This window comes from Plecotus auritus (assembly GCF_963455305.1).
Source record: "Plecotus auritus genome assembly, chromosome: 5".
Classification (NCBI taxonomy): domain Eukaryota; kingdom Metazoa; phylum Chordata; class Mammalia; order Chiroptera; family Vespertilionidae; genus Plecotus; species Plecotus auritus.
In genome coordinates, this window is record NC_137776.1 from 77,064,543 (window position 1) to 77,084,619 (window position 20,077).

The following is a 20,077-nucleotide window of genomic DNA, read 5'->3' on the forward strand; positions in this document are numbered from 1 at the left end:
AGGCAGGCCAACAGGGTTGTTTGGTTCCTATAGCCAAACAGTCCCTTAGCCCTCTCTGTCACAGAAACATCATTCATTCATCGCTCAGGGTCTGCCAGTCAGCCCCAGCATTAACCAAAAGAATAACTAGAAATATTTATGAAACATGCATATATTTCTTGATAACATTAAGGAAAATAAACTAGATATATGTACTTTGGTGGAATGTATACACAATAAGTGTGATAAATATAATATACAAAACAGAGTTGAGAGAAGCTGGTGAGATTACGGCTGTGGGGTCATTCAATTATTTTAAACTAGAGGCCCAGTGCTTCATGAAATTCCTGCATGGGGAGGTCGGAGGGGGTCCCTCACACTGGCCTACACCCTCTTGTAATCCAGGACCACTATCTCCTAACTACTCGCCTGCCTGATCGCCCCTAACCACTCTGCCTGCTGCCTGATTGCCCCTAACTGCTTGCCTGCCTGCCTGATCACCCCTAACCGCCTCTGCCACAGCCCCCACCATTGTGGCTTCATCTGGAAGGACATCTGGAATGATGTCCAGCAGGTTGTTCAGCTGTCCAGTCTAATTAACATATTATGCTTTTATTATTATAGATATTTTTAATTTAGTTGATTAAATTAAAATGCTAATTTATTTCTCAGCAGCACATATTTTTGCCCCTACTATCAATTTACAAAGTAAAATTGTCAAGTAAAATTTTATTTTCTTCAAAGTTCAAGATGCCACATGTGGGTGTATAGATTGTGCACTGCATAACATTGCCCAAGAAGCAAGTGGTAGTTTTGATTTCTCTGCCAGTTGCCTTGGTGCCAGGTAGTACCTGCCTGAATATTTTCCATTTTTAGTTTCCTTAAAGTTATTGCTTGGGCTAGCCACAGCACTGCCCAGGTGGAAGGATACCTCATTATTTGAAATGAGATTTGAAGATATTCATTTTCCATATTCTCTTCTCTCTCAACTATCAGGGCTATTCAAAGGTAACTGTAAAACTCATGAACTTAAAAAAGAAGTGCACTTGAAGTTACACAAAGGCAGAATAGTAGCAAAGTTCTTGGGATAATGAATACCAATCTTCTTATTGGGAATTGGGAAATCTTTTAAAGAAACATTATATGTCAGGCAACTGTGGTCCCTTGAGTGACCTCCAGGGATTCCTAGAGATGCTCTTTGCAAAGATGTCTTTTTCCGTTGGTTATTAAACTATTTCATAAATTTCCCTCAATTCTTTATAGTGCTGTTTGACCTATGAAAAGGGTTTTGAAGTAGAAGTGTCTTTTCCCTTTTGATCAAATGAGAAGGGCAAAATGTATGGATATTTTTTTAAGAAAGGAATGACCTTCTTATTATGATGAATCATGTGAAGAAAAGGGCCAAAATCTAATTTATTTTCTGTTCTCCCTATTTAATCCGACTAATTTCAGTCTTTGCATCATGTCTTATTTGCTTTGGTTTAAGCTGGTGGCATGACCAGCTGAGTATAGTCACTGCACAGGGAAAATGTTTACTTGGAGTTCATGTAACAAAATAAGAGCAAAACTTTTTATGTAGTAGGATGAAAAACATCTTAGAAGATATAGACACTGTTGTTCCTGAAATAGGTGCTTTTTCTCCCCAAGGTGGGCCTTACCTTTTAAACCTGCCTTTATTATTCCTAGAGGGAAGTTTTAACCAAGAGGCCCTAATAAGATCAACTTCTTAGCTGATCTGAATTAGAAATTCATCTCAAAAGTCAGCAATCTGCCTAATGGCCTGAGCCAATTCTGTCCCCACGTGGAAGAACTCAAATCAATAATTGCTACATTTATTAAGTGCATACTATGTGCTATGGGATATTTAAGCACTTTACATGTGTTGACTCATTGAATACTCACAAACAGCATACGAAGTAAGGAATATTGCCATCTGCAATTTACAAAGGAGAAAATGGAGGCATTTTAAGTGATGGAGTTAGATTCAAACCTAGGGGTCAGCCAAGTCCTGACCTATTACTTCTCTGTCATGATAGCTCTGAATGATTGATTGAATATTATATTTAAGACAAAGAATCATGGAAATGTATAGATTGTCAATCTACTAACTAGTGCTTGAATTGCTTCTGCATTGACCTCACTAAGCATACAGTATCTCTAAGGATAAGAAACACTCTCTTGCATCTGGACATTTTATAAAATTGGAAATAAATTAATCATGGCTATGTTTAGACTGCCTGGTTGTCTCTGGCAAATATAAGAAGAGAAGAGGACTGATTGCTGGTGTCTATTCTTTATAATAAAGTAAAAAATGCCAGCAATATGCTATCCAATCAAATGTCTGTGTTCATGAAACACATTTCATACAAATGAAAGGTTTTGTTATATTATTTGCTGGAAACAGTTTTTCCCCAAGACTGCAAAGGTGTCACATGCTTCAGATTGCATTTGTGCAGTTTCATAAAAAGATTTAATGAAAACTCTTATTTTCATAAGAAAAGTATAAAAAAGGCTTTAAAACCCACCTGAAATATGAGGCGACCTACACATTTGCAGGAATAATGTACTCTTAGAAAAGCATGAAGAATTAATACTTAAAACTTTTTTATCACAGAAAAGGGTGTTGCTGCTAAGCAGATGTCAGCTGTTATTCCAACTGGATGAGAAATGTGTCTTGGCTTAAATACCTTCTCCATAAAGTTAGTTACCTCTCAGCAATAAGTCAATTGTTTCATAACAGATATTAGAGTGAGTAGGCGAAACAACCCCCCACATAGACACACACTCATAGTCTTATGAACTAATTTAAGTGTTTCATAATTCTAACTCCTGTTTTCATGTTCTTTTCTTTCATGAGGCCTATTGTAATAGACATCTAGTTAAACTGCCTGCAATCTCTGTCATGAAACGCAGCTTCCATACGTCTGTTTGGGTTGTTTCTGAATCCTATAGCTTACCTGATCATGTCAGAGCTAACAACTTTCAATGGAAGCTTGATTGCAGATAGGATCCCACATTTTAAAAATGAATATCAAAAAGCTTTGTGTTTACTAGTAGCTCTAAAACTCTCCAGTTTGCAGTATCTAAAGATTCTGAAGTTTCTATTTTTTTCACTTCACGTTTCATCCAAAAATATGAGGAGAGCAAGATAAGAAGGGCAGAAGATGGCTGCCGATGGGAAGGCAGGTTGCAAGATAGTGTGTAAGTGAGAGAATGAAAGGAGAGTGTGTGCACGTATGGGGAGTGTCTATTTGTGAATGAGGGACAGATATATTCCAAGGGACTGTTGGGGACTATCGGATCGTGCTCCCCTGACCAGGCAGCCCCTACTGATGCTGAAATCTCTCCTGGAGCAGCTGGCTCTGCTGCAGAGACCACGCCATCTTGAAGGGGAGAGTGGCTGTGATCAGAAGCCTAGCCTTACCTTCAACCAGGAAGAATTGGATACCTGCTGGGACCTTACAGCCACAACACCCAAGGACCAGCTGCAAACCCACAAATACTGGGTCTGAAGCAGCGTGAATATGTGGACTCAGAGGAGCTCTGCACCTTCTCACAGAAAGGTCAGCTTTCGCCCAGAGAAAGGTGAGGTCTGCGATCCAGGCTTGAGGGAGAAATGCATGCAGCAGGATCTAGAGGTTCAGAGGAAGTCTGAACCCCACAAAATCCACAGCCATTGGGGCCAGCATGGTCCTCGAATGTGGAAGGGGGTCCACAGGGCTGCTGGCAGAAGGGAACTCTAGAAATCAACCCATAGCTGGGCTGGGCACAAAAAGGCAACCTGAAGTTTTACCAGTATACCGGCTGCACTTGTGCCAGGGGAAAAAGATGTGCACAGAGATGTGCACAGAGTTGTGTGCACTGCCAGGGTGAAAAAGTCACAAGTTTGCACACTTACTTTGGCTCCTTTTTCTCTTTAAATCCTTGCTTTTGATTACTAAGCCCAGTGCATAGGATCACCCAATTAAAAACACTCTCAGAGACTGCAGGGGAAAGTAATTTTTGTGGAACCTGGGGATCAGAGCTGGGAGAAATGATCAGAAAACCAGCTCTGGGGCAGTCCATTCCCCCAAACCAGTATTAAGTATGGCAGGGAAAACAAAATCTAAATACTGGTAGAGAGGACTTATAGCCCCAGATGTCAATACAGAAACACTGCCACCCAGGGGTTGAATAAAAAATTGACTCTTATGTAAATACAGGCAGGCTGAGAAACAATGAAATACTGCCTGCTTAAAAACAGGATTGTGGTTTACAACACAGAGGAGTGGTGGAACGCAGAGAACTTCAATACTGTCCTGACTACCTGACAGGAAACAGGCATGCCAAAGGGACAGTAGAGGAAGTGAATGACCTTCACTACTGCACATTTTTATTTTTTATCTTTTACTTAAGAAACTAAATATTTTTTTCTCACTTGACTTTACCTTTTTAATTAATATATTTTTATTTTTAATCAGTATTATTACTACTATTATTTTACCTTTTGTTAAAGTTTCATTTTATTTTCTCTTTATTTTATTTTATTTTATTTTGGGATTAATGTTCTACATTCTATTATCATTTTTCTTTTAGCATCATTTACTCTATCTCAACTTTACCTTTATGCCAACACTCTCTTCCTCACTTTCCCCCTTTTGTTGTCCTGTTTCTCTTATCCTATTCCTGTTTTAGATTTTCCCTATTACTTCTTTTTGCCCCCTGTTAAAAATTCATCTTACTCATATATCTAATTTCCAATCCCCTGCTCCAAGTACATACACACTTCTCTCTTCTCTTTCTTCACTATCCACTTTTATTCTCTCTTCCCTTTTTCTGTTTGTTGCTTTTTAAATATTCTTTGTTTTATTTTGTTTGGTTTTGCCCCTTTTTCTCTCTGTCCTGTTGTTGTTTGTTTGATTTTTGATTTGACTGTGGTTTTTTTTTTTGTTTGTGTGATTCTCTCTCTCTCTCTCTCTTTCTCTCTCTCTCTCTCTCTCTCTCTCTCTCTCTCTCTCTCTCTTTTGCTTCTGTTTTTCCTCTCCTCACTTGTTATTAGTTATTGTTTGTAGCTTGCATTCATCTCTGGGTGTTAGTTGTTGGAATTTTTTTGGATTAGTTTTGTTCTTTTGAGTTTCCTCCCCATGTAAATAGTTTTTCCCCCTTCTTTTCTTTTCCTTTCTTTTCTCTCTTACTTTTTTTCATTTCCTCAATATCATTTTGCATTCTCTCTTTTATTTTTTTGTATCCCCTAATTCTCTTTTCTCTAGGGGTCACCTTTATTTAGGGTTATTAGTATCATGAATACATTTGTGTCCAGTGCCTTGTGCATTGTGCCTGTTGTGTTGTATTTTGTGCCTTTAAGTCATTGCAGGAGAGAGAGAGATACATAACCAGACACCAGGAGAGGAGAGATCATGGGGAGACAACAAAACAGTCTGCATACAAAAGAAAAGGAGGCATCACCAGAAAAATAAGTAAACAAAATGGAGGCAAGAAATATGTCAGAGAAAGAATTCATAGAAATGGTCATAAGGTTGCTGAAAAGGTTGGAAGACAAATTCAACAATATTTGTAAGAACCAAGAGGAAATGAAGAAGAACCAAGAAGAAATGAAAAATGACATCACTGCAATAAAGAACTCAAGAGAAAGCATCAACAGTAGACTAGAAGAAGTGGAGGAGTGCATCAGTGAGCTAGAAGACAAAGTAGGAAAAAATACACAAGCAGAGCAGCAGCTAGGAAAAAAACTTAAAAAACAGGAGGAGAGCCTAAGGGAACTTTGAGACAAAACGAAATGAAACTATATCCACATAATAGGGGTGCCAAAAGGAGAGGAAACTGAGCAAGGAATAGAAAACCTGTTTGAAGAAATAATGACAGAAAACTTCCATGATATAGGGGAAAAAAAAACAACTCACACAAGTCCAAGAAATTCACAGAGTCCCAAACAAAATGAACCCCAAAAGACTGATGCCAAGGCACATTATAATTAAACTGGCAAACACCAACAACAAAGTAAGAATCTAAAAGCTGCCAGAGAGAGACAGAAAGTTACCTACAAAGGATCCTCCTTCAGACTAGCGACTGATTTCTCAACAGAAACACATCAGGCCAGAAGGAAATGGAATGAAATATACAAAGTCATGCAAAGGAAGGGTCTGAATCCAAGAATACTGTACCCAAAAAGGCTATCAATCAAAATTGAGGGAGAAATCAGGAGCTTCACAGACAAAAAAGGACTAAAGGAATTTATTACCACCAAACCATCAATGCAAGAAATGCTAAAGGGTCTGCTGTAAAAAGAAGAAATAGGAAACAAAGAAGAAACACAGGCATAATGAGTAAAAATGGCAACAAACAAGTACCTATCAATAATAACTTTAAATGTAAATGGATTAAATGCCCCAATCAAAAGACATAGGGTAGCTGAGTGGATACGAAAACATGACCTGTATATATTCTGTCTACAGGAAACCCACCTCAGAAAAAAGGACTAACACAGAGAGATGGTGATGGGATGGATAAAGGTTTTTCAGGCAAATAGAAATGAAAAAAAAAAAAGGGCTGGGGTAGCAATAGTTATATCTGACAAATTAGATTTCAAAGAGAAGGACATAAGAAGAGATAAGGAAGGCCACGTCATAATACTAAAGGGAGCAATCCAACAAGAAGAAATAACTCTGGTAAGCATATACACACCCAATACAGGAGCACCCAAATACATAAAATGCTTCTGGAGGATGTCAAGGGAGAGATTGACAGCAATACAATCATAGTAGGAGACTTTTATACCCCACTACCACCATTGGACAAATCCTCTAAACAAAAAATCAGCAATGAAACATCAATCCTAAATGACACACTAGATCAGATGGAATTAATTGACATCTTCAGAACATTTCACCCCAAAGCCACAGAATATACATTCTTCTCTAGTGCACATGGGTCATTTTCAAAGAGAGTTCATATATTGGGACACAGTCAAAGTCTCTTCAAATTCAAGAAGATAGAAATCATATCAAGCATCTTCTCAGATCACAATGGCATAAAACTAGAAACCAACTATAATAAAAACAATAAAAAAATCAAACACCTGGAGGCTAAATAGCATGCTATTAAACAATGACTGGTGACTGGGTTACCAAATAATCAAAGAAGAAATAAAAAGCATCACAGTAACTAACGATAATGAAAACACAACAATCCAAAATCTATGGGACACTGTGAAAGCAGTTTTGAGAAGGAAGTTCATAGTTCTAAAGGCTTACCTCAAAAAACAAGAAACAATGATAATTATCTAACAATACAACTCAGAGTTAGAAAGAGACCAACAAGAAAAGCCCAGCGTAAGCAGAAGGAAGGAAATAATAAAAGATAACAGTGGGGATAAACGACATAGAGAATACCATGACTGACACCTGGTGAGTTCCTTATAGGGGCTCTTGCACTATTTGACAAAAAAACAAAGATTAACAAAACCAAGATCTGGTTCTTTGAAAGGATAAACAAGATTGATGAAACTCTATCCAGACTCACCAAGAAGCAAAGAGAGAGGACCCAAATAAACAAAATCAGAAATGAAAGAGGTGAAGTAACAACCGATCCCATAGAAATACAAACAATTATGAAAAAATACTATGAACAACTCTATTCCAACAAAATGGACAACCTTGATGAAATGGACATATTCTTAGAAAAATACAAGCTTCCAAAACTCAACCAAGAAGAATCAGTAAACCTGAATAGGCCAATAACTACTGAAGAAATTGAAACAGCAATCAAAAATCTTCCTGCAAACAAAAGCCCTGGTCCGGACAGGTTTACTGGGGAGTTCTACCAAGCATTTAAAGAAGAACTAAAACGTATCCTCCTCAGACTATTTTGAAAAATTCAAGAGGACAGCACACTTCCAAGCTCTTTCTATGAAGCCAGAATTACCCTAATCCCAAAACCAGATAAAGACACCACAAAAAAAGAGAACTATAGGCCAATATCCTTGAAGAACATAGATGTTAAAATCCTCAACAAAATTCTAGCAAGTAAGATTCAGCAAGACATTAGAAAGATCATACACCATGACCAAGTGGGATTTATTCCGGGGATACAAGGATGGTACAATATCCACAAATCAATAAATGTGATACATCACATAAACAAACTGACAGACAAAAATCACATAATCATATCAATTGATGCAGAAAAAGCATTTGACAAAATCCAACACCCTTTCTTGATAAAAACTCTCAGCAAAGTGGGAATAGAGGGATCATACCTCAACATAATAAAAGCCCTATATGACAAACCTACAGCCAACATCATACTCAATGGGCAAAAACTAAACCCATTTCACCTAAGAACATGAACAAGACAAGGATGCCCACTTTCACCACTCCTGCTCGACATAGTACTAGAAGTACTAGCCATAGCAATCAGACAAGAAGAAGAAATAAAAGGCATCCAAGTTGTAAAAGAAGAAGTAAAAATGTCCTTATTCGAAGATGACATGATACTATACATAGAAAACCTCAAAGAATCCATCAAAAAACTACTAGACTTAATAAATGAACTTGGCAATGTAGCAGAATACAAAATTAACAACCAGAAATCTATGGGCTTTTAATACACCAATAATGAACTCACAGAAAGAGAAATGAAAAAATCCCATTTATCATTGCTCCAAAAAAATTAAGATACCTAGGAATAAACTTAACTAAGGATGTAAAAGACCTGTACTCGGAAAACTACAGGAAATTGAAGAAAGAAATAGAGGAAGATATATACAAATGGAAGAACATACCATGTTCATGGATTGGTAGAATCAACATCATTAAAATGTCCATACTAACTAAAGCAATCTATAGATTCAATGCAATACCTATTAAAATACCAATAGCATATTTCAAAGATCTAGAACAAACTCTCTAAAAATTCATCTGGAATAAAAAAAAGACCCTGAATAGCCACAGCTATCCTGAGAAAGAACAACAAAGTTGGAGGGATCACAATACCAGACATCAAGCTATATTACCAAGCCATGGTTCTCAAAACTGGTTGGAAGTGGCACAAGAACAGATATATAGACCAATGGAACAGAGCAGAGAACCCAGAATTTGACCCAAGCCATTATGCTCAATTAATATTTGACAAAGGAGGCAAGAACATAGAATAGAGTCCAAACAGTCTCTTTAATAAATGGTGCTGGGAAATTTGGTCAGATACATGCAAAAAAATGAAACTAGATCACCAACTTACACCATACACAAAGACAAACTCAAAATGGCTAAAGGACTTGAATGTAAGATGGGAAACCATAAAAATCCTACAAGACTCTATAGGCATCAAAATTACAGACATAATGTCATAGCAATATCTTTACAGACACAGATCCTAGGGCAAGAGAGTTTAAGGAGAAAATAAACAAATGGGACTACATCAAAATAAAAAGCTTCTGAACAGCAAAAGAAACCATCAACAAAACAACAAGAAAGCCCACTTCATTGGAGAATATATTTGCTAATGTTATTTCTGATAAGCATTTAATCTCCAACATTTACAGGGAACTCATACAACTTAACAAAAGGAAGATAAACAATCCAATCAAAAATGGGCAAAGTATCTAAATAGACATATGAAAACATGCTCAAAGTCACTGATCATTGGAGAGATGCAAATCAAAACAACAATGAGGTACCACCTCACACCTGTCAGAATGGCTATCATCAACAAATCAACAAATGACAAGTGCTGGCAAGGATGCGGAGAAAAAGGAACCCCGGTGCACTGCTGGTGGGAATGCAGACTGGTGCAGCCATTGTGGAAAACAGTATGGTGTTTCCTCAAAAATTTAAAAATGGAACTGCCATTTGCCTCAGTAATCCCCCTTGTAGGACTATATCCCAAGAAACTAGGAACACCAATCAGAAAGGATATATGCACCCCTATGTTCATAGCAGCACAATTTACAATAGCTAAGATTTGGAAACAGCCTAAATGCCCATCAGCAGATGAGTGGGTTAGAAAACTATGGTACATACTACACAATGGAATTCTATGCTGCTATAAAAAAGAAGGAATTCTTACCATTTGCAGCAGCATGGATGGAACTGGAGAGCATTATGCTAAGTGAAATAAGCCAGTCAGTGAAAGAAAAATACCACATGATCTCACTCATTTATGGATAATAAAGAACATTATATCCTGATGAACAAAAATATAGATACAGAGGCAGAGAAGCATCAAAAAGACTGTCAAATTACAGCAGGAAGGCTGGGGAGGGAGGGGGGGAAGGTTAGAGATCAACTGAAGGACTTATATACATGCATATAAGCATAACCAATGGACGCAAGACACTGGGTGGGTGGGTTGAGGAATGTGCCAAGGGGGTAGGGTAGGGCAGGGGAAGGTCAATGGGGAAAAAAAAAAGAGACATGTACTACTTTATGTAATACTTTAAACAATAATCCTATCTAATGAAAGAGTAATATGCAAATTGACCATCACTCCAAGACACAAGATGGCTGCCCCCATGTGGTCAAAGATGGCTGCCCCCATGTGGACACAAGATGGCCACCACAAGATGGCCTGCAGGGGAGGGCAGTTGTGGGCAGTTAGGAGTGACCAGGCCAGAAGACAAGGGCAGTTGGGAGAGACCAGGCCAGCAAGGGAGGTCAGTTTGGGGGAACCCAGTCCTGCAGGGAGGCCAGTTGGAGGAGATCAGGCCATTAGGGAGGACAGTTAGGGGTGACCGGGCTGGCAAAGGAGGGCAGTTGGGGGAAACCAGGTCAGCAGAGGAGAGCAGTTTGGGGGGACCAGGCTGCAAGGGAGGGCAGTTGTGGGGAGGCCAGGCCTACAGGGGAGAGCAGTTGGGGGAGAACAAGCCATCAGGGGAGGGCAATTGGGGGGGACCAGGCCTGCAGGGGAGGAGAGTTGTGGGGGGACGCAGGCCTGCAAAGGAGGGCAGTTGAGGGGGACCAGGCCTGCAGGGGAGGGCAGTTAGGGGCAATTAGGCTGGCAGAGGAGCAGTTAGGCATCAATCAGGCTGGCAGGGGAGTGGTTAGGGGTGATCAGTCTGGCAGGCAGAAGTGGTTAGGGGCAATCAGGCAAAGGCAGGCAAGAGGTTGGGAGCCAGCAGTCTTGGATTGTGAGAGGGATGTCCAACTGCCCATTTAGGCCCGATTCCAGCGGTTGGACAACCCTCAAAGGGTCCCAGATTGGACAGGATGCAGGCTGGGCTGAGGGACACCCCCGCCATGCACGAATTTTGTGCACCGGGCCTCTAGTAATAATAATAAAAAGATAAGAAGGGCAGAAACTCTCCTGAAGGCTGCCAGGCCATGTGACTACTGTGAGTTAAAAGAGGTTAGGTGAGGTCTTATAGGCAGTGAGTCATGATCATGATTTAAAAAAATTATAGAATTGTTGAAAGAAATGGAAAAGCAGAAGAAATCAAAATATAGAAACATGCCACTGGAGCATTCATAGCAAAATATTCTATGGAAACGAGAAATTCTTTCTGAATTAACTGACAGTATATAAAGTTGAGATAATATGCCACTGCCTTTAGGTGATGTCAGAGAGGTCAGCAAGGCTGTCATTTAAAGTCCAAATAATGGGTTTAATACTTTAAAAATCTTTTTCTGCATGAAGCTGCAATGACTTATGAGGAAGTAAATGAGGATGAATCAAATGCCTGCATTTGCTTTGTGCACTAATTTGATTTCATCAAATAAGATTTAAATTTCAATCAAAAGAAGTTCTAAAATGTCAACTAAAAAGTATACACATCAACTAACCATTGTTTTGAAACCTTTTTCATATAAGTTTAAATGAAAGATTTATTGTCCTCTATGGAAAATATATTGATTTATATCAACACCAGCAATATTTCAGAGGTCCTGTTTTAATACACCCTCCTGAATGTAATGTATTATCAAACTTTATGATCTTTGCCAATCTTGGAGATGAAAAATGATAACTCACGGTTATTTTAACTTAAAATTTTCCTCCAATAATGAGGCTGAACATATGGGTCATTAGTTTGAAATCCATTTTTATTTATTTTCTGTGGACTGTAGCCTCTTCTTCTGGCCCTTTTCTTATGTAAGAGGACTTTTTATATAAAAAATATATCAGTTTATTGTCTACTACATGACTTGAACAAATATTTTTTTATTGTATCTGCCTTTGTTTTTTGTGTTGTTTTTTTTTGCTGTGTTTTGTCATGTTTATTGTTTTCTTTAATTTTACATGGTCAAGTTTATTATCCTTTTCTCTTTTATTTTTGGGCTGGGGATGATGCTTAAAATATATTTGACATTAATCCTATATAATAAAGAGGTAATATGCAAATTGACCCTCACACCATCACAAGATGGCTGCCTACTACCAGGCTGGCAGGGGGGTTAGTGAGGTATGACCAAACCACTGAACAAGCAGGCTGTGTGGGGTGACCAGGCTGGCAGCGCGTGGACAGATGGGGGTGACCAGGCCAGCAGAGGAGGGCAGTTGGGGGTTACCAGGTCAGCAGGGGGGGGCAGTAAGAGGTGACCAGGCCAGTGGGGGGTGGTAGTTAGGGGTGACCAGGCTGGCAGAGGGGGGCAGTTGGGGCAACCAGGCCAGCAGGGAGGGAGAAATTGAGGGCGACCTGGCTGGCAGGGGGAGTAGTTAGGGGCATCAGGCCAGCACGCAGAGGCAGTGAGGGGTGATCAGGATGGCCTGGGGGGGCAGTTAGGGGCAACCAGATAGTCAGGAAGGTGAGCGGTTAGGAGCCAGTGGTCCAGGATTGTGAGAAGGATGTCAGGCAGTTGTGCATCCCCCAAGGGGTCCTGGATTGGAGAGGGTGCAGGTTGGGCTGAGGGACCCCCTCCACACACACACAAATGGCATGCACCAGGCCTCTAGTATTATATTATGGTCTCTCATTTTTCTAGTACTGTTATGGTTTTATTATTTTATGTTTACATCTTTGATAATTTTTGAAATTTTCATGGTCTAATTTTTTAAATTTTAGGAAGGGGTTGGAAAACTTCAAACAATGAGCCAAATATTCACAGTAAGCCAAATTCAGCTGTGCCAACTAGATTATGAACTGTTTATGGCTGCTTTCAGACTACAACAGAAGAATTGAGTAGAGTGACAGAAATCTGCACAGCCAAAAAAATTTACTATTTGTCCCTTTAAAAATTGTTTATTGACATATGTAATACAAAATAATATCTATCTATCTATCTATCTATCTAATCTATCATCTATTTATCTATCTATCTACCTACCTATCTATTTATCTATCTTAGGAAATTAAACACTATTGATTTCACCTTTTATCTACTGATTTGAATGCTACCATTATAAATGTACTAAATCTTTAAACCTCTTTAGGAACCGAAGACCAATAGGCTATACATAATCACGCAAATTTCAGGTTAAATGGATCCTTTGCATTCACTTACATGCATGATTCCAGGGTCTTTCCTTCTAGGGAGGTGTTCTGACCTGAGTTCCAATTGTATGTGTAAAATTCACATTTTATTGAATCCTTTTCCTATATTAGGCAAATCCCATATGTTTATTATGGAGTTATATTGTCCTCCTTTGTATACTTTATCAGTAGGGAAATGTGCATAATGTGCTACACAGACACAACGGGAAGAATGCCTCTCATACAATCCTGTATTTGTTTTAACACATATTATCATTGCCATTATCTTTAAATTGAGAGAATTATATTTAGCCTAGATGTCAGAATAAAGGAGGAACCACTGTCCTCCAAGAAAGCACTTTTAAATTTTTTGTCACTAGTCTGATTGGATTGAAAAAGAACTATCAACGACCCTTTTGCTTGTTCCTCTTGAGATCGTGACATCTATTGGTGACTGTGACTTGAGTATCTAAATTTGGAGACAAAGTTATTATATAATGAAGGACCATTTTTCTCAGCACAAAGACGTTTTTCGTGAGATATTTCAGAAAAGTGAGGAAAAAATACCTAATATACATATACATGCATATATGTCTGCATTTGCATATATATGTATATATTTGTGTAAAATTCAGAAAAGTAATTAATTGAAGTACATATCAGTGACCAAAAATTATATCATCACTCCTAGTTACTAGTAGACAGGAGTATGTCTATGAAATTTATGGTTAACATGGGGGATTGGGACTAACCTAATTTAGGAATAACCTAAATTTAAATCTACCCATGACCTTGTCATCATCAGTTTTCTAAATTCAAGGTTCCAAGAATGAATCTACATCATAATCAAATAAAGATGTCTCTTAGCAATATTTGACCCACTTTCTTTTGTACATGAATCAGAATATATATATATATATATATATATACACACACATACATATATATTATATAATTTTTAATTATTTAAAATACTTAAAGAATTATTCAAATCAGTAGTATTCAAATCATTAGATAATTATATACTGTATATATACAGTATATAATTTTTAATTCTTTAAAATACTTAAAGTACACTTTAGTGCCCCTGTGACTTTTATTTATGGCAAACACACAAACAACTCAATGAACAACAATCCTCACCTCTGGGGGAAATAAATTACTTAAGTGATGTTTCAGCATCCACTCAATGCCCCACATGTTGAGAAAGTGGAAGACTGGTAAGTGACTGACACGATATAAGGAAAAGAAGTGACATTTAGTTCTTTAAATGAGCGGTGAAATCTGTAGTTTTCAGCTAGCCTAGGAAGTTTTAAATGGCTGCTCATTGTGAGGAACTCATTTCGAGTACATTTGAAAGGCAGAACATCTGAACATGCGGTGGCCTTTTCCCACCTCTCAGGAACTTTGATTGGGCCCTGACTGCGAAGGAGAATGCAGAGAAGTGAGTCGCCGCCGGTTTCTATAGCACCCTGGGGTCCTTTGGAAGGACTCCTTGTCGTCCCAACCTCAGTCTAGGAGGGGCTGGAACAGTGACTCCTCCACGCAGGGGTCTAAGATAAACGACCTCCGGAGTCCTCGCTCAGCCTCCGGAGTCTTTGATTTTGAATTGACGAAGTGCAAGCCGACTTTAAGCAGGTCATCCGACCAGCTCACATCCTGCCATGCGGTTGTCATGCACTAAATAATACGGCGCAGAGAGAGAGAAAGGTAGCAATGGACGTTTTTCAAAAGAAAATCTACATATTTTTATTTTTCCTAGAGATCCTATATTGTTCCTCCTCTGGGAAGCTGTTCAGAGCAGTAACACTTATTAGAGGATGAGCATGAGAATGAAATTATATGTGATTGTTATGGCACCCATTCACAAAGCTGCTGTGGAAAAAAAAAAAAAAAGAAAAAAAGAAGGCCTGTCTTTATAATTGGTTGGTGAGGGCAGGTTGCATTTGAGTTTCCAAAAAATAATCTTTTGAGCCAAATATTTTTATTGCAACCTGTAATTATATCATTGGATTTTTAAATGCATGGATTTAATTAACTCTGGACCTCAGAGACTGATGTTTTCTGTTCCTTAATTCCATTATTTACCAGCTTTGCAGCTATTTTTTTAATATATATTAATTTCAGAGAGGAAAGAAGAGGGAGAGAGAGAGAGAAACATCAATGATAAGAGGAATCATTGATTAGCTGCCTCCTGCACGCCCCCTACTGGGGACTGAGCCCGCAACCCAGGCATGTGCCCTTGACTGGAATTGAACTCGGGGACCCTTCAGTCTGCAGGCTGACGCCCTATCCACTGAGCCAAACCAGCTAGGGCTGCAGCTATTTTTTCTTTCACTTTCCCCACAAACCCTCTTGATCTACTACCATTTACATTATATACAAGAATATGATGTAGAAAAAAATCAGATGCTCCTATTATTGATATCTCTGTAATTTCTATGACCTCTGTAAGTATGCTTCTTTAACAACTTACATAATTTATGGAATCTTAAAATTTTAAGAAACCTTTGTGATCACTTCATTGCTTTCATTGGTAAAAATGGAGAATTTGAAATATTTCCTTGTCAGTTTTTCTATCCCATGTACCAAAGCCATTGTCTTTCATTTAATAACAAAAGGTATTTTTCACCTTTATTTCTGATTATTTTACCAACAAAATTTCTTATCAAAATAGAAGATTAGGGCAATTTCTCTTTCATAAGTGTTCTTCATAAAAGTTAAAAACTTTCTTCTCTGATAATACAGTATATATACTATATATATATAGTATATATACTATACACACATATATATATATATGTATTTTTACTGTAGGAATAATTTAAATGGCTGAGTCTAGTCTGGTGTTTTTCTTTCCTTTTTGTTATACCTTAGCAAGATTTGGCTTGAGTTGGGCTGCGCTCTGAGATTCTTTCTGAAGAGAGCAAAGCTCATGGCTCTGAGTCAGTATAAAACTCATTAGCACATTCATTTGTGGAGTCATAGGCTCTGATTTATTTATTTTTCTCTCACCAACCTCACTTGGGTGACTTTTTCAGGAATTTCACTAATATGAATACCATGGCTGACACCTGGTGAGTTCCTTATAGGGGCTCTTGCACTATTTGCCTTAATGAATATGTTCATGGGGTGGGATAGGATAGGCTCCCTCCCCATGGCTAATGTAAAAAGTATGTTACATTGAAGCAAATTTATACAAACCAATAAACCTGCAAAAGAATTGAAGTATTTACAGAGTAAGGAATATTTTTTAGTTTTATTGTAAACTAGTAGCCTTGTGCATGAATCCGTGTGCCAGTAGCTCTCTGAGGTGCCTGGCCGCTCTGCGCCCCCTGCCCAGAGGCTCTCCATGGTCCAGAGGCCCCTCCACGGCCGGGCGCGGAATGCTTGTCTCATTGCCAGGGCAACAACGCAAGCATTCTGCACCCTGGCCTGGCCAGAGGCCCATCTACAGCCAGGCATGGAACGCTTGCCTCGTCACAGGGGGAATGACACAAGTGTTCCTCCCCCCCAACCCCCAAGCCTCTCCGTGCCCACTGCACAGAGGTCCTCCGTGGCCGGAGTGGAATGCTTGCCTCATTGCTGTGGCGACAAAGCAAGCATTCCACCAGGCTGCTCACACTGCCTGCTCTCAGCTGCTGCCCCCACCCCCCCGCCCCCGGGACTGGGAAACTCCGGCGGGGCTGAGAGCACTGGGCACCGCCACCTTGTGGCTATGGGCGTTGCCATCTTTGTGATGGAGTGATGGTTAATTTGCATATTACCCTTTTATTAGATAGGATTGTTTTTAGAGAGAAGAAATTATAGTCATTTTGCACATTTATTGTTTTTTTTTTTTTGCTTTCTTGATGTAGACAAACTATTTCAAAAAAGTTGGGAATTTGTAATATAATAGTTTGAATAGCATAGTGTGAACAAAATAATATTTGGATTGTTTAATAAAACTGTGGCTTTATGTTTTTTTGAGAAAAATTTATAGATTTCATCTACTTAAAATGGTGACTCTGATTAGGCTTTGTGTTTTTTCATTTTCTCATTTTAACAAGTACTTACAGGTAATACAATTGTTTCTGAATTTACATTTGAAATATGTTATTAATTTTGTATGGTTAATAAGTTAAATACTCTGGTCAGAGGGGATTTTTGGTAAATCTCCTGCTTGCTGCAGATATCCTAAGCATCATTTCTTAGAATTCTAAATCCCATTGGTTAAGTGATGGTGAGAAATAGCAAAGGTGAAGAAAGCTGCCCCTCAAAGATAGGCAGTTATAAATCTACTCATAATATCAGAATAAGTAGCTTAAGCCTACTGCACTGAGATTACTAAATTTCACTTAAATAATAATGATGATTTTGAAGCAATTTTTTTTTCTAATCATATTTATTACTGTTGATAAATTTTAAGTGGAAGTGTTTAATCCATTTGAAGACTATTTTGAACAACATAAATGGCCAAGTTTTATCCTGAGTGAAATACAGAAAATGCATATTCATCCAACAGATTTTTTTTTAATTTTAAAAAAATTCATAAGTATCAAAGGCATGCTGTTTATCTTTTGTATCTCTGTAATAATCAGTATATACATATCCATAGAGAAGGCCACCCTCCTTTCAGAAGTATAAAGGTTCCTACAGAAGCATGGCATGTGTATAGTGACACTGCCAACAGAAACAAAAATCATTTTGTTACTATTTTAAGTATAAAATGCAATAGAAAGCTCAAGCATTTGAATATGTAAAGTGAATCATTCCCATGTGTATAGGCAGCACATTTGGCAAATGCTAAAAAACTGAACACTGATGATTTGTGATAACCAATGGTTACAACAAAGCTGTTGGAATTAATGCTTTAATTCATTCTTGGGAGTAAAAGCTTATCATGTTGGCCATGCATACTTGTTGAGTGTTTCTGTTCCAGAAGTCTTTTTTTTTTTTTTAAGATTTAAGAAAATTGATTGTAAGAGAAAAGTGGGGGGGGGGGAGGAAGGAAGATGGATAAAAACATTGATGTAAGAGTGAAACATCGATAGGCTGCCTCCTGCATATCCCCTACAGGGAATCAGGGAAGAACTGGACATGTGCCCTGACCTGGTATTTAACCGGCAACCTTCAGTGCACTGTATGACACCCCACCAACTGAGCCATACTTTCATTGACATTTTAAAAGCTATCCTAACATAAGAATATAGAGTTTCTTCTACTATCTATTACTAAATGCTTAAGCAGTGAAAAGTCCTCTCAGGACGAATGATCAATACACATCCATTCACCTCAAACCACTTGAGGGAAAAGAAATGAAACAAAAATATTTTAGACAATGAATAGAAGAAACTTGCACAAATAAATATAAATGAATTTTTTAGAAGAGTTATATTGCTACTCAAAACCACACTAAAATTTTAAAGAGAAGGCATAATCATCTGTATTCCATGAATGCTTTGGTTTTCCTCCTCGGGAATGATAACACCTGGAGAAAGAATCTTCTCTCATTCCACAAAAGACATTTATTAAACGCATGTGCATTAAAACTAAATACCTGTCAGACTCTCACTAAAAACTGAGAAGAAAATTGTGAGTAAGCATCCTGATGAGGCTTATACTTTAACAAAAATGAGAATGCAGTGAAGTTGATCCCAGTGAAAAATAATGCAGAACAAATATGCATCAAACTACCAATCAGCGGCTTTCCCTGATGAGTAAATTTTGAGGGGCTGTTGAAATGCCTTACAGCTAACATTAGCTCTTGGAGGAAATAGGACTGTGCCGTGATGTGAATCCCACCTGCCTAGCTGAGGCACTACAGGATAGCTGCTGAACTGAAATGAACTGAAACCACCAGAGTGAAAGAGAGGTGCCATATTGTTTTTGCCATAATGGATACGACATTTTTAGAAAAGATTTATACATATTTAACTAGTCAGCCTTCACAGGATTTTGTAGAATCCAATATTATTTTTATTAAGTCAGAGCTAGAGGTAAGAATATCGAACCAGTTTCAAGTACATTTGGGGGAAGAGGGATGTGATACAGGCTCAGAGAAAGCCAAGTCTAGTCTTGGGTCATTAAAAAATTGATTTCTCTAACACTCTTTCTCTTACTTATTCTATAAATCTGGGGAAACTAGTTTGCATGCAATTTTTTGCTCAGGTCTCCAACAAGGTGGCAGATCTTGCTTTATAGAGCAGAGCCAACAGCAATGTAAAGAACCATTTTAAATAGCCTGTTAGTGTTGCTAGAATTCTCTGTTCTTGGATAAACTCTGAATACATTTCATTCATACTCATTAATTAAATCATGTAATTGCTCTGGAGTCACATTCTCAGTAAGAGAAACAATAGAAATTAATTTATATCAGAATGGAGCCCTCTGGGCTCAAGAATCAAAACACCTCAGTTCATTTTGTTACTCTAGGAAAACATTTGAAGGTGTAGGTTTAGTTGAGATTACTGGCAAGAAAGACACCTTCGTTTTCTTTTCCTTTTTCATTCTTAAACAGAGAAGCAGAAGAGGATAGTCAATAGTTATAATTACAACTAGAGGCCCGGTGCACAAAATTTGTGCATGGGGGGTGGGGGAGAATGGGCGTGCGCGCGTGTGTGTGTGTGTCCCTCAGCCCAGTGTGCACCCTCTCCCATCTGGGACATCCCTCTCACAATCCAGGACTGCTTGGTCCCAACCGCTCGCCTGCCTACCTGC